The sequence below is a fragment of the Mobula hypostoma genome, chromosome 2, assembly GCF_963921235.1.
Source record: "Mobula hypostoma chromosome 2, sMobHyp1.1, whole genome shotgun sequence".
NCBI classification, from domain to species: domain Eukaryota; kingdom Metazoa; phylum Chordata; class Chondrichthyes; order Myliobatiformes; family Myliobatidae; genus Mobula; species Mobula hypostoma.
This window is the reverse complement of record NC_086098.1, coordinates 210259541-210274532: the sequence shown is the minus strand read 5'-3', so window position 1 is coordinate 210274532 and position 14992 is coordinate 210259541.

Genomic DNA, 14992 nt, shown 5'->3' with positions numbered 1-14992 from the left:
ATTGAAATCGAGCTTGCATGCACCATTTGTGCTAACAGCTCATTCCACACACTGTCATGACTCTCTGAGTAAAGAAGTTTCCTCTCATGTTCCCGTTAGAATTCTCACCTTTCACCCATAACCCATGACCTCTGATTGTAGTCCCACACCAACCTCAGTGGAAAAAGCCTGCTTGCATTTACCTTATCTATACTCTCATAATTTTGTATACCTCAATCAAATCTCCTCTCAATCTTCTATAAGACCATAAGACCATAAGATATAGGAGCAGAAGTAGGCCATTTGGCCCATTGAGTCTGCTCCGCCATTCAATCATGGGCTGATCCAATTCTTCCAGTCATCCCCACTCCCCTGCCTTCTCCCCATACCCTTTGATGCCCTGGCTAATCAAGAACCCATTTATTTCTGCCTTAAATGCGCCCAATGATTTGGCCTCCACAGCTGCTCGTGGCAACAAATTCCATAGATTTAGCATCCTCTGACTAAAGTAATTTCTCCACATCTCAGTTCTAAATGGACGTCCTTCAATCCTGAAATTGTGCTCTCTTGTCCTAGACTCCCCTACCATGGAAAATAACTTTGTCATATCTAATCTGTTCAGGCCTTCTAACATTCTACATTCTAAAGAATATGCTCTTAACCTATTCAATCTTTCCTTATAATTCAGGTCCTCCTGAACTGACAATGTCCTTGTAAATTTTCTCAGTACTCTTTCAACCTTGTTTACATCTTTCTTGTAGGTAGGTGACCAAAACTGCACAGAATACTCTAAATTAGGCCTCACCTACACCTTATACAACTTCAGCGTAACATCCCATCTCCTGTACTCAATACATTGATTTATGAAGGTCAATGTGCCAAAAGCTTTTACAACCCTATCTACCTGTGACGCCACTTTCAATAAATTTCAAGGTACTTCCCAGATACCTTTGTTCTACCACATTCCTCAGTGCCCCACCGTTCATTGTGTAAGACCTCCCCAGTTGGTCCTACCAAAGTGCAAACCTAGAACTTGTCTGCATTAAATTCCATATGCCATTTTTCAGCCCATTTTTGCAGCTGATGCAGATCCCTCTTCAAGCCATGATAGCCTTCCTCACTATCCACTATGCCCCCAGTCTTGATGTCGTTCACAAACTTGCTGATCCTGTTAACCACATTATCATCCAGATCATTGACAAAGGTGACAAACAACAAAGGACCCTGCACCGATCCCTACAGCACACCTCTAGTCACAGGCCTCCGGTCAGAGAGACAAACCTCTAAGACCACACTCTGGCTTCTTGCATAAAGTCAATGTCTAATCCAATTTACTGCTTCATCCTGAATACTGAGCGACTGAACCTGCTAGACCTTGTCAAATGCCTCACTAAAGTCCATGTAGACAAAACCAATATCTTGCCTTCATCCACTCTCCTGGTAACTTCCTAAAAAAATCCATAAGATTGGTTAGACGTGACCTACCACACACAAAGCCATGCTGACTATCCTTCATCAGTCCAAGTCATTTGAAATACTTATATACTCGGTCTCTTTGAATACCTTCCAATTTCCTTCCCATAATTGATGTCATACTCACTGGCCTATAATTTCATGGTTTCTGTTTAGAGCATTTTTTAACAGTGGAACAACACTGGCAACCCTCCAATCTCTGGGTACCTTTCTGTCGGGAAGTATGCTTAAAATATCTCTGCTAGGGCCCTGGCAATTTCTGCACTTACCTCCCCTAGGATCCGAGGAAACACTTTGTCAGGCCCTGGGAATTTATCCACCCTGATTTGCCTCAGAGTAGCAAACAGCTCCTCCTCTGCCATCTGTACAGGGTCCAGGAAGTTGATGCTGTTCTGCTTCACTTCTATAGACTCTGTGTCCATCTCCCAAGTAAATACAGATGCAAAGAATGCAGATAAGATATCCCCCCTCTGTTTTGGCTGCACACATAGATTACCATTCGGTCTTCCAGAGGACTAATTTCGTCCCTGGAATCCTTTTGCTCTTGACATATCTGTCGAATCCCTTTGGATTCTCCTTCACCTGTCTGCTAAAGCAACTTCATGCCTTTGTTTAGCCTTCTTGAATTCTTTGTTAAGTGCTCTCTTGCATTTCTTGTACTCCATAAGCACCTCTTTTGTTTGTTCTTGCCTATTCCTACTATGCACCTCCTTTTTTTCTCTTAACCAGGGCTTCAATATCTCTTGAAAACCAAGGTTCCCTACACTTTTTTATCTTTACCTTTTATTCTGACTGGCACGTACAAGCTTGGTGCCCTCAAAATTTTGTTTTTGAAGGCCTTCCACTTTCCAAGTGCACCTTTGCCAAAATAAAGCTTGTCCCAATCCACACTTGACAGATCATTCCTGATATCATCGAAACTGGCCTTTCTCCAATTCAGAATCTCAACCTGCAGACAGACCCTCCTTTTAGCATATTTACTTTGAAACTAATGGCATTGTGGTCACTGGATGCAAAGTGTTACCCCATACAAACCTCTGTCACCCGCCCTGTCTCATTTCCTAATAGCAGATCCAGTGTTGCATGCTCTCTCGTTGGGACTTCTACATATTGATGAAGAAAATTTTCCTGAACGCATTTGACAAACCCTATCATATCTAGTCCTTTTACAGTGTGGGATTCCCACTCAATATGTGGAAAGTTAAAGTCGTTTACTATAACAACCTTATGTTTCCTGCAACAGTCTGCGGTCTCTTTACAATTTGTTCCTCAAAATCCCTAGCACTGTTGGGTGGTCTGTAATATAGCCCCGTTAACACGTTCATAACTTTCTTATTTCTCAGTTCCACCCATAACGCCTTACTGGTTGAGTTCTCCAGTCTGTTCTGACAGAGCTTTGCCGTGACATTTTCCCTGACTAGTAACGCCATGCCTCCTCCTTTAATCCCTCCCTAATCTATTCTTTCACAATGACTAACCAATAGACTGTTTGGTATGTAACATTGCAGACAATATAAAATTAGAGCTTTTCATGTGTTGCTTTGTATGAAGAAGAGTTTGGAGTTCAGACAAAATCAGAACAAAACTAATAAGAATGTCCATTTGGGACATAAAATGAATGGGGAGGGGGAGGGGACATCGACTCAGACCATGAGAGGCCTGTGTTGGGCATTTTCATGCCTTACAAGGCGCATATTTGAAGTCTATGTGGAGCGCCACTCCTTGCATGGACTAGAGCAATGTGTGATTAAGTGCCTTGTTCAAGGGCACAAACACACTGCCACAGCTGAGGCTCGAACTAGTGACCTTGAGGTAACTAGACGAACGCCTTAACCACTTGGCCACATGCCCAACACATGAATGAGCTACTGGATAAATACATGAGAAACTTCCTTTGGATAGAATGGGTCAAGCTAGTGGAGGATGTGAAAACAGAATTAGATCTGTGAACTTGGACACAAAGATAAAAGATTGATGATCTTTTAGGCTACGCCCCTGGATCATTTAAAAACAAAGTTGAATCCACCACACACACCTCAGTTGCATATCCATCAAATGTCACTGGATGGTGGCCTTTTTTCCCTCTTTATCCCAGGAACATTTTGGTTTTATTACTTGAGGGAGCATGAGAATAATGTTCCCCCATGTAAATAAATTGACCTATGCTTTTGGTAGACCCTTAGACTTCATATTAATAAATTGCAAAACAACTATAATGAGAGAAAGAGAGTCAAAACAAATTTTGTAATCCTTCAAATATGAATGTTCTATATTTTTATGAGATCATAAATTCATATAAAAACTGCTTTGTTGTTTGATGAGATATAGTTAAAATGTTCTGATTCATTGAAAAAAGTTGGCACAAAAATATGGAGCAGAATGTTGTTCATGCCTCACTTACATTTCTTTTGCTCAGACATCAAAAAGCTACCTTCCTGAAGTTTATTACTGGTATAAATGTGAATGTTTTTCTCATTATTAAGTATGAATTTCAAAGTAAATCAAAGTGCTTTAAAAATACACAATGTTATTGTGAAATTATAAATTTATAGCCAGGATAGCCACAGTGCTGTTGGTTGAGAAATGTACAATTGACCCAGCAACAATGACCAAATTAGGATCATATGCAGCTTCAAGAGAACATAGGTGAAGATACTTGTTCTTCACGGTGATGGAGAGTGGAACTGTGGGAGGTACACCGAAAAGCCTTTGGAGCTTAACTACCATAGATGCTACCATAGTCAAAGTCATGTATGCTTTGCAGATGTGAAGTACCTACAGTAGGCACCTCAAAGTCTTCATCATAACTGCCAACTAACTCATGTATCCTTAGCCCATAATCACGTAAAAGAAAAGAGGAACATTCAGGATGGCCTGATAACTACATCTGCAGTAAGTGCCCCAAATGAGCTGCAGCTCCAATTGAAGGAATTGGAGCTGCAGCATGACACGCTTCAGCTCATACAGAAAAATGAGAAGGTGATAGATGAGAGCTACAGGGAGCTATGGGTCACCTCTAGGTTGCCGGAGGCAGGTACCTGAGTGACTGTCAGGAGAGGGAAGAGGAATAGGCAGTCAGTGCAGGGTTTCCCTGTGGCCGTTCCCCTCAATAATATGTATACCACTTTGGATACTGATGGTGGTGTCAACCAACCAGGGGAGGCTGCAACAGCCAGGCCTCTGACACTGAATCTGGCTCTGTGGCTCAGAAGGAAAGGGGAGAGAAGCAGGTAGTAGTGATAGTGTATTCCATAGTAAAAAAAAAACTGCCTATCAGATGGCTTTCTAAAGCAACTTGTAGTTGAGCCCTCTAGGAACAGCAATTCTGGATTGGGAGTTATGTAATGATCCAGATTTGATTAGGAAGCTTAAGGTAAAGGAACCCTTAGGAGACAGTAATCATAATATGATAGAATTCACTCTGCAGTTTGAGAAAGAGAAGCTAAAATTGGATGTATCAGTATTACAGTAGCGTACTGATTGTGCATACAGCTCCAATGCCAGATTCAAGTTTGCTGACACCTCTGTCGTAGGCTGAATTAAAGGTGGTGACAAATAATATATAGGAGGGAGACTGAAAATCTAGCTGAGTAGTGCCACTAGAACAACCTGTGGAGCAAACCAGAGGTCCATGAGCCAGTATAAATCGGTGGATCAGAGGTAGAGAGGGTCAGCAACTTAAAATTCTTCGGTGTTATTATTTCGGAGGACCTGTCATGGACTTAGCACGTAAGTGCAATCACAAAGGAAGCATGGCAGTGCCTCTGCTTAGGATTTTGCAAAGACTGGGCATGAGATCCAAAATTTTAATAAACTGCTATAGATGTGTGGTAGAGAGTATATTGACTGGCTGCATCACAGCCTGGCATGGAACTACCAATGACTTTGACTGGAAAATCATACAACAAGAAATGGATGCAGCCTAGCCCATCATAGGTAAAGCTCTCCTCACCATTGAGCACGTCTACATTGAACGTTGCAGGAAAACAGCATCCATCATCAAGGACCACCCATCTCCCTTGGCACCCAGGTCATGCTCTCTTCTCACTGCTGCCATCAGACAGTAGGTTCAGGAAGCCTTAGCACTCACACCACCAGGCTCAGGAGCAGTCATTTGCTCTCAACCATCAGGCTCTTGAGCTAATTACACTTACCCCATTATTGAAATGTTCCCACAGGTTAAGAACTCACCTGCAGGGACTCTTCATCTCATGTTCTTGATAATTATTGCTTATTTATTTATTATTAATAATAATAATAATATTAATATTTCTTTCTTTTTCTATTTACACAGTTAGTTGTCTTTTACACACTGGTTGAACGTCAAGTTGGTGAGGTCTTTCTTTGATTCTATTTCTGTTGTTTTTCTATTATGGATTTATAGAAACATAGAAACAAAGAAAACCTACAGCACAATACAGACCCTTCGGCCCACAAAGTTGTGCCGAACATGTCCCTACCTTAGAAATTACTAGGCCTCTATTTTTGTAAGCTCCATGTACCTATCCAAAAGACTCATGAAAGACCCTATCAAATCCGCCTCCACCACCGTTGCCGGCAGCCCATTCCACGCACTCACCACTCTCTGTGTAAAAACTTACCCCTGACATTTCTTCTGTACCTACTCCCCAGCACCTTAAACCTGTGTCCTCTTGTGGCAACCATTTCAACCCTGGGAAGAAGCCTCTGACTATCCACACGATCAATGCCTCTCATCATCTTATACACCTCTATCAGGTCACCTCTCATCCTCCGTCACTCCAAGGACAAAAGGCCGAGTTCACTCAACCTATTCTCATAAGGCATGCTCCCCGATCCAGGCAACATCCTTGTAAATCTCCTCTGCACCCTTTCTATGGCTTCCACATCCTTCCTGTAGTGAAGCGACCAGAAATGAGCACAGCACTCCAAGTGGGGTCCGACCAAGGTCCTATATAGCTGCAACATTACCTCTTGGCTCCTAAATTCAATTCCACGATTAATGAAGGCCAATACACCGTATGCCTTCTTAACCACAGAGTCAACCTGCGCAGCTGCTTTGAGTGCCCTATGGACTTGGACCCCAAGATCCCTCTGATCCCTCACACTGCCAAGAGTCTTACCATTAATACTATATTCTGCCATCATATTTGACCTACCAAAATAAGCCATCTCACACTTATCTGGGTTGAAGTCCATCTGCCACTTCTCAGCCCAGTTTTGCATCCTATCAATGTCCCACTGCAACCTCTGACAGCCCTCCACACTATCCACAACACCCCCAACCTTTGTGTCATCAGCAAACTTACTAATCCATCCATCCACTTCCTCGTCCAGGTCATTTATAAAAATCACAAAGAGTAAGGGTCCCAGAACAGATCCCTGAGGCACACCACTGGTCACCGACCTCCATGCAGAATATGACCCATCTACAACTACTCTTTGCCTTCTGTGGGCAAGCCAGTTCTGGATCAACAAAGCAACACCACCTTGGATCCCATGCCTCTCAATAAGCCTTCGATGGGGTACCTTATCAAATGCCTTGCTGAAATCCATATACACTACATCGACTGCTCTTCTTTCATCAATGTGTTTAGTCACATCCTCAAAAAATTCAATTAGGCTCGTAAGGTACGACCTGCCCTTGACAAAGCCATGCTGACTGTTCATAATCATATTATACCTCTCCAAATGTTCATAAATCCTGCCTCTCAGGATCTTCTCCATCAACTTACCAACCGCTGAAGTAAGACTCACTGGGTCTATAATTTCCTGGGCTATCTCTACTCCCTTTCTTGAATAAAGAACAACATCCACAACCCTCCAATCCTTCGGAACCTCTCCCGTCCCCATTGATGATTCAAAGATCATCACCAGAGGCTCAGTAATCTCCTCCCTCACCTCCCACAGTAGACTGGGGTACATCTCATCCAGTCCTGGCGACTTATCCAACTTGATGCTTTCTGAAAGCACCAGCACATCCTCTTTCTTAATATCTTCATGCTCAAGCTTTTCAGTCTGCTGCAAGTCATCACTACAATCACCAAGATCCTTTTCCATAGAATTCTGAAGTATTCATTAAGTACCTCTGGTGTTTCCTCCGGTTCCATACACACTTTCCCACTGTCACACTTGATAGGTCCTATTCTTTCACGTCTTATCGTCTTGCTCTTCACATACTTGTAGAATGCCTTGGGGTTTTCCTTAATCCTGCCCACCAAGGCCTTCTCATGGCCCCTTCTGGCTCTCCTAATTTCCTTTTTAAGCTCCTTCCTGTTAGCCTTATAATCATCTACATCTCTAACATTACCTAGCTCTCTGAACCTTTTGTAAGCTTTTCTTTTCTTCTTGACTAGAATTATTACAGCCTTTGTACACCACAGTTCCTGTACCCTACCATAACTTTCCTGTCTCATTGGAACGTACTTATGCAGAACTCCACACAAATATCCCCTGAACATTTGCCACATTTCTTCCGTACTTTTCCCTGAGAACATCTGTTCCCAATTTAAGCTCCCAATTTCCTGCCTGATAGTCTCATAATTCCCCTTAATCCAATTAAAAGCTTTTCTAACTTGTCTGTTCCTATCTCTCTCCAATGCTATCGTAAAACAGATAGAATTATGATCACTATCTCCAAAATGCTCTCCCACTGAGAGATCTGACCCCTGACCAGGTTCATTTCCCAATACCAAATCAAGTACAGCCTCTCCTCTTGTAGGTTTATCTACATATTGTGTCAAGAAACCTTCCTGAACACACCTAACAAACTCCACCCCATCTAAACCCCTTGCTTTTGGGAGATACCAATCAATATTTGGGAAGTTAAAATCTCCCATCATGACAACTCTGTTATTATTACACCTTTCCAGGATCTGTTTCCCTATCTGCTCCTTGATGTCCCTGTTACTATTGAGCGACCTATAAAAAACACCCAGTAAAGTTATTGACCCCTTCCTGTTCCTAACCTCCACCCACAGAGACTCCGTAGACAATTCCTGCATGGCAGCCGTGACACTATATCTGATCAACAATGCCACGCCCCCACCTCTTTTGCCTCCCTCCCTGTCTTTTCTGAAACATCTAAAACCCAGCTCTTGAAGTAACCATTCCTGTCCTTGAGCCATCCAAGCATCTGTAATGGCCACTACATCATAGCTACAAGTACTGATCCACACTCTAAGCTCATCTGCTTTGTTCACAATACCCCTTGCATTAAAATAGACACATCTCAAACCATCAGTCTGAGCGCATCCTTTCTCTATCACCTGCCTATCCTCCCTCTCTCACTGTCTCCAAGCTTTCTCTATTTGTGAGCCAACCACCTCTTCAGTTCGGTTTCCACTCCCAACACTTCTAGTTTAAACTCTCCCCAGTAGCCTTCGCAAACCTCCCCGCCAGGATATTGGTGCCCCTGGGATTCAAGTGCAACCCGTCCTTTTTGTACAGGTCACACCTGCCCCAAAAGAGGTCCCAATGATTCAGAAATCTGAATCCCTGCCCCCTGCTTCAATCCCTCAGCCATACATTTATTCTCCACCTCCTTCTATTCCTATACTCAGTGTGGCATGGCACAGGCAGTAATCCCGAGATTACTGCCTTTGCGGTCCTGCTTCTCAACTTCCTTCCTAACTCCCTGTTCTCTTTTTTCAGGACCTCTTCCCTTTTCCTACCTGTCATTGGTACCAACATGTACCACGACCTCTGGCTGTTCTCCCTCCCACTGCAGGGTATCTTGGACAAGATCTGAAACATCCCGGACCCTGGCACCTGGGAGGCAAACTACCATGCGAGTTTTTTTCTTGCGTCCACAGAATCGCCTGTCTGACCCCCTAACTATAGCGTCACCTATCACTACTGCCTTCCTCTTCCTTTCCCTACCCTTCAGAGCCACAGGGCCGGACTCTATGCCAGAGGCACGGCCACTGTTGCTTCGCCCATGTAGGCTGTCCCTCCCCAACAGTACTCAAACAGGAGTACTTACTGTTCAGGGGTACAGCCACAGGGGTACTCTCTAGTTCCTGACTCTTCCCCTTCCCTCTCCTGACTGTGACCCACTTCTCTGTCTCCCATGGCCCCGGTGTGACCACTTGCCTATAACTCCTTTCTATCACCTCCTCGCTCTCCTTGACCAGACGAAGGTCATCGAGCTGCATCTCCAGTTCCCTAACGCGGTCCGTTAGGAGCTGCAGCTCGACACACCGGGTGCAAATATGGCCATCCGGGAGGCTGGGAGACTCCAGGATCTTCCACATCTGACACTGAGCACAGAACACTGCCCTCACACACATACTTCCTTTTCACAATTAACACTGGGAAACTTACCTCGCCTCATTGCCACCTTAGCCTGTTGAGCCAAAGCCCTACCACTCTACTACCTCTCACTCCGCTGCCCACTGGATATGGCAGTCTTCTCTTTAGACTTTTTCCGCTCTACTGGCTGACGTCACGTGCCTGCACAGTCTTGCCTCTCTTTTACCCTGTGTAGTAAAATGACTTCGCTCCGGAAATCCTTAGCCGTTCCACTCGCAGCCTTCTTGCTCCGATTTATTGAGTATGTCTGCAAGAAAGTGAATCTCAGAGTTGTATATGGTGACATATTTATACTTTGATAATAAATTTACTTTGAACTTTGAACTTCAAAGGGGAACTGGAGAGGAGCTGGCCAAAGTTGATTGGAAGGAGGCACTAGCAATGGCTAGAAATTTGGAAGGTGCAGGAAAGGTTCATCCCAAAAATGAAGAAGTACTCTAAAGAGAGAATGAGGCAACCATGGCCGACAAGGGAAGTCAAAAGCAGCATAAAAGTAAACAAGAGGGCATATAATATTGCAAAAATTAGTGGGAAATTAGAGGATTGGGAAACTTTTGAAAACCAACATGAAGCAACTAAAAAAGTCATAAAGAGAGGAAAGATGGTAAGCTAGCCAATAATATAAAAGACGATACAACATTTTTTTTCAGATTGTACATAGAGTAAAAGAGAGACAAGAGTGTGTATTAGCCCGCTGGAAAATGACACTGGAGAGATAGCAATGGAGGACTAATAAATTGCGGATGAATTTAATAAGTATTTTGTGCCAGTCTTCACTGTGAAATATACTAGCAGAAAGCCAGAAATGCATCCTTAATAATGGAAATCTTCCCAACCACTGACATTTTGATTATTTTTTATTTTTATTTATTTAGAGACAAGTCCTTCTGGCCTTTTGTGCTGTACCACCCAGCAAACTCCAACAACCCAATTTAGTCCAAGGTTAATCACGAGACAATTTACAATGACCAATTAACCTATCTGCCACGTCTTTACTATGTGGGAGGAAACCAGAGCAGCTGGAGAAAATCTATGCATTCCATGGGGAGGACGTAGAGACACCCCTTACAGAGAATACTCGGGCTGAACTCTGAACCTTAATACTCCGAGCTGTAATAGTGTCATGCTAACTGCTACATTACAGTGGTGTCCAAGTCAGGTTAACTGGCCTATAATTTATTTTCTTTTCCCTTCCTCTCTTTGAGCGGAGTGACAATTGAAATGTTCCAGTCTTCCAGAACCATTTTAAAATCTAGTGTTTCTTGAAAGGTCATTACTATTGCTTCCACAATCTCTTCGGCTGTCTTCTTCAGAATCCTGAGGTGTAGTTCATCTGGTCCAGGTGACTGATATACCTTCAGATCTTTCAGCTTCCCAAGCGCCATCTCCTTAGAAATAGCAACTACACTCACTTCTGCCCTCGACACTCTCAAATTGCTGACATATTACCGGTGTCTTCCACAGTGAAGACTGACGCAAAGTACTTATTAAGTTCATCTGCCATTTCTTTGTCCCCCATTACTACCTCTCCAGCATCATTTTCCAACAGTCAGATATTCACTTTTACCTCTCTTTTACTCTTTATATATCTGAAAGTGTCGCAACCATGGATTCGGTAGCGCAGTAGATATGACAATTGTGCTTGTGAATTTGCACTTGTCAGCAAATTATTACTTAATCATGATAATATTTAACTCCATACTTGTCATCGTAGTGCTTGTCGAGACTTGGACAGAGCACAGCGCACAAAGCACACACAGGGTATTGTGAGTAGTTTTGGACCCCTTATCTAAGGAAAGATGTGCTGGCATTGGACAGGGTCCAGAGGATGTTCACAAGAATGATTACAGCAATGAAAGAGTTAAGGTATGAGGAGCATTTCATGGCTCTAGGCTTGTACTTGCTGGAGCTTAGAAGAACGAGTGGTGAGCTTATTGAAACCTATTGACTGTTGAAAGGTCTGGATAGAGTGGATGTAGGGAGGATGTTTCCTATAGTGGGTGAGTTTAGAACCAGAGGGCACAGTCTCAGAACAGAGATGAAGAGGGATTTCTTTAGCCAGAGGGTAATGAATCTGTGGAATTCATTGGCACAGGCGGCTGTGGAAGCCAAATTAATAAGTATATTTAAAGCAGAGGTTGATAAGTTCTTGATTAATGAGGAGGGTCAAAGGTTACATGGAGAAGGCAGAAGAATGGTATTGAGAGGGATAATAAATCAGCCATGATGGAATGACAGAATGGACTCAATGGGCTGAATGGCCTAAATTTGCTCCTGTGCCTTATGGTCTTTTGGTCTAGCTCTATATTGGAAAACAGCAATTTGGAATTTGGCTTAGAGCTGGCTTCTCCACCTTTTGAAGATGTAACAGAGTGAGCAGTTCAAAAAGCATAATTTGTTAAATGGGTCACATGGTGGTTGACTGCAAGAGCACGTCTTTATTTAAGTTGATTGCAAGAGCACATCATTATTTAAGTATCAGCTAATACATTTGAAAGATTTTGTATTTCTCATTAATAGTAAACCTCACAGTGAGATGGGCCAAATAAGGAAATAAATTAGGGTTGGAAGGTATCAGTTAAGCTGCAGTTAAATCTCCATCTGGAAATTACCATAAGACCATCATACAATAGGAGCAGAATAAAGCCATTCGGCCCATCGACTCTGTGTTGACATTCAATCATGGCAGATTTATTTTCCCTCTCAGCATCATTCTCCTGTCTTCTCCCTGTTACATTTGACATCCTCACTAGCCAAGAACCTGGCAGTCTCTACTTCAAATGCCTCCAATGACTTGGCCTCCACCGCTGTCTGGAGCAATTACTGAGAGTAGTTGTCTACAACTCCCTGTTTCCCCAATTATCCAAGGAGAAGAAAGCCACCTTCATTTTCTCCTCCTCCTTATCTTCATCCTCACTATGGTCACTAAATCATGGTCCTCATGTTGTCTGATATGTCCTTTATGAATTTCACATTGCAAGAGTGATTATTTTAAATCTTGCACAGTCATAAAGAAGCCTGAGTGGCTGACAGGGAACACCAGAATGGGACATGCTAGTTAATTATCAAATATATCCTCATGGTTCCTCCTTTACATGATAGTTGGTGCTGCCTCTCGGTGAATCACCTCACTCCTTCCCTCCTTTGAATGCCATAAACTTCAGCACAATGTGAATGAATTCCTCACAAGCAATCAGCATTAAAATCCAAGCTGACAATGGTGCACCCTTTCCTGATGAGCTTAATGCCTTAGATGCATGTTTTAGCAGAAGGGGAATAGATTGCCACCACCTCCAATGCACAGGAATCCACAGCAACCATCGCAGATGTAAGGTCAGTCTTCCGGTAAGTGAACATGCGGAAAGCATCTGGTTGGATGGAGACCCTGGCCATGTCCTCAGACCCTGTGCAGATCAGCTGACAGGAGTGTTGCGGGCAATTTTAACCTCTCTCTACTTGAACCTGAGGTTCCCACTTTCTTTATGAAGGCCACTATAATTCCGATACCCAAGAAAAATAAGGTAATGTACCTTAATGACTGCTGCCGATTCACTCTGACATCCACCATCATGAAGTTCTTTGAGAAGCTGGTCATGGCGTGTATTAACTTCAGCTTCCCAGGCAGCCTCAACCCACTGCAATCCACCTGCCGTCCAAACAAGACTGACAACATATCCCTGGCCTTGCACTTATCTCCAGAGCTTTTGAAGAGTAAAGATACCCACGTTAGACTATTGTTTTTCAACTGCAGCTCAATCTTCAATAACTATTGAACATAGAAATTCCAAGCAAACTCATCTCCAAGCTCCTAGGCCTGGTACCTAACATTTCCCTTTGCAACTGGATGTTTGACTTCCTACCCAACAGATTGCAATCAGTAAGAATAATCAGCAACACATCTGCCATGAGTATCCTCGACACTGGTGACCCACAAGGTTGCCATCTCAGCCCCTGACTCAAGTCCCTCTGCACTCACCATCTAACTCTTGGGCTTTAACTCCATCTATAAGTTTGCAGCTGATACCACCGTAGTGGGCTGAATCTCAAATAATATTGTCGGATTACACAGTCCAGTGATATGGTGACATTACAGCAAACTTTCCCTCAATATCAGTAAAACAAAAGAGCTGGTCGTTGAGTTCAGGAAGGGAAGTAGTGCACACACTCCTACTTACAACAGTTGCGAGAGCTGAGAGAGTTAAAAGCTTCTTGTTCGTAGGAGTGAACATTACCAACAGCCTGTCCTGATCCAAACACAGAGATATCTTAGCCAAGAAGGCACACCAGCACCTCTGCTTCCTTAGGAGGCTGAAGAAATTTGGCATGTCCCCTTTGACCCTCACCAATTGTTATCAATGCACTATCAAAAGCATCCTATTCAGATGCATCACAGCATGTTGCAGCAACTGCTCTGCTCAACAGGGTAAAGCAACCAACATAATCAAAGACCTCACCCACTCCTGACATTCCCTCCTCTACCCTGTCCCATCAGACACAAGATACAAAATCCTGAAAGCACATACCACCAGGCTCAAGGACAGCTTCTTTCCCACGGTGATAAGCCTATTAAGCCATTCACTGGTACAAAAAAAGTGGACTTGTGACCTCTAAATCCACCTTGTTATGGCCTTGCGTCTTATTGCCTGCCTACAATGCACTTTCTCTGTAACTGGAACACTTTATTCCGCATTTGATTATTGTTTTTCCATATCCTACCCAAATGCACTGTTGAAATGAAATGATCTGTATGGATGGCATGCAACACAATGATTTCACTGTACCTCAGTACATGTGACAATAATAAACATATTTATCGATTTCATGGCTCACATCAAATACATATATCAATAGTGCTCTATTGATTTTTTGTCTAGCTTTCACTTAGAAAAATAAAATTCTGGATATTGCAGAAACTATGGTTGGAACATCAAGAAGGAGGCAAATGATAACTGGTAAGAAATTACAAAATTAACTCGAACAATGAATTTCTGGATGAATAATTTTACCACAGAAGTTATATCTTCCCGTTCAAGTTCAAGTTTATTGGTATCATAGATGTACATACAGAGGGTATAAATACCATGAAAATTAGCTTTTTGCAGAAGCAGTACAGTATATTCCTAGCATAATAAACATAAATCAACATGAGGTTACCATGATCTCGGGAGTAAACTTTTGCAATGAAAGATAACTCATATCATTTATTCAACATATTCAAACCCATAATTTTGTAAAATGCTTTCTGGTT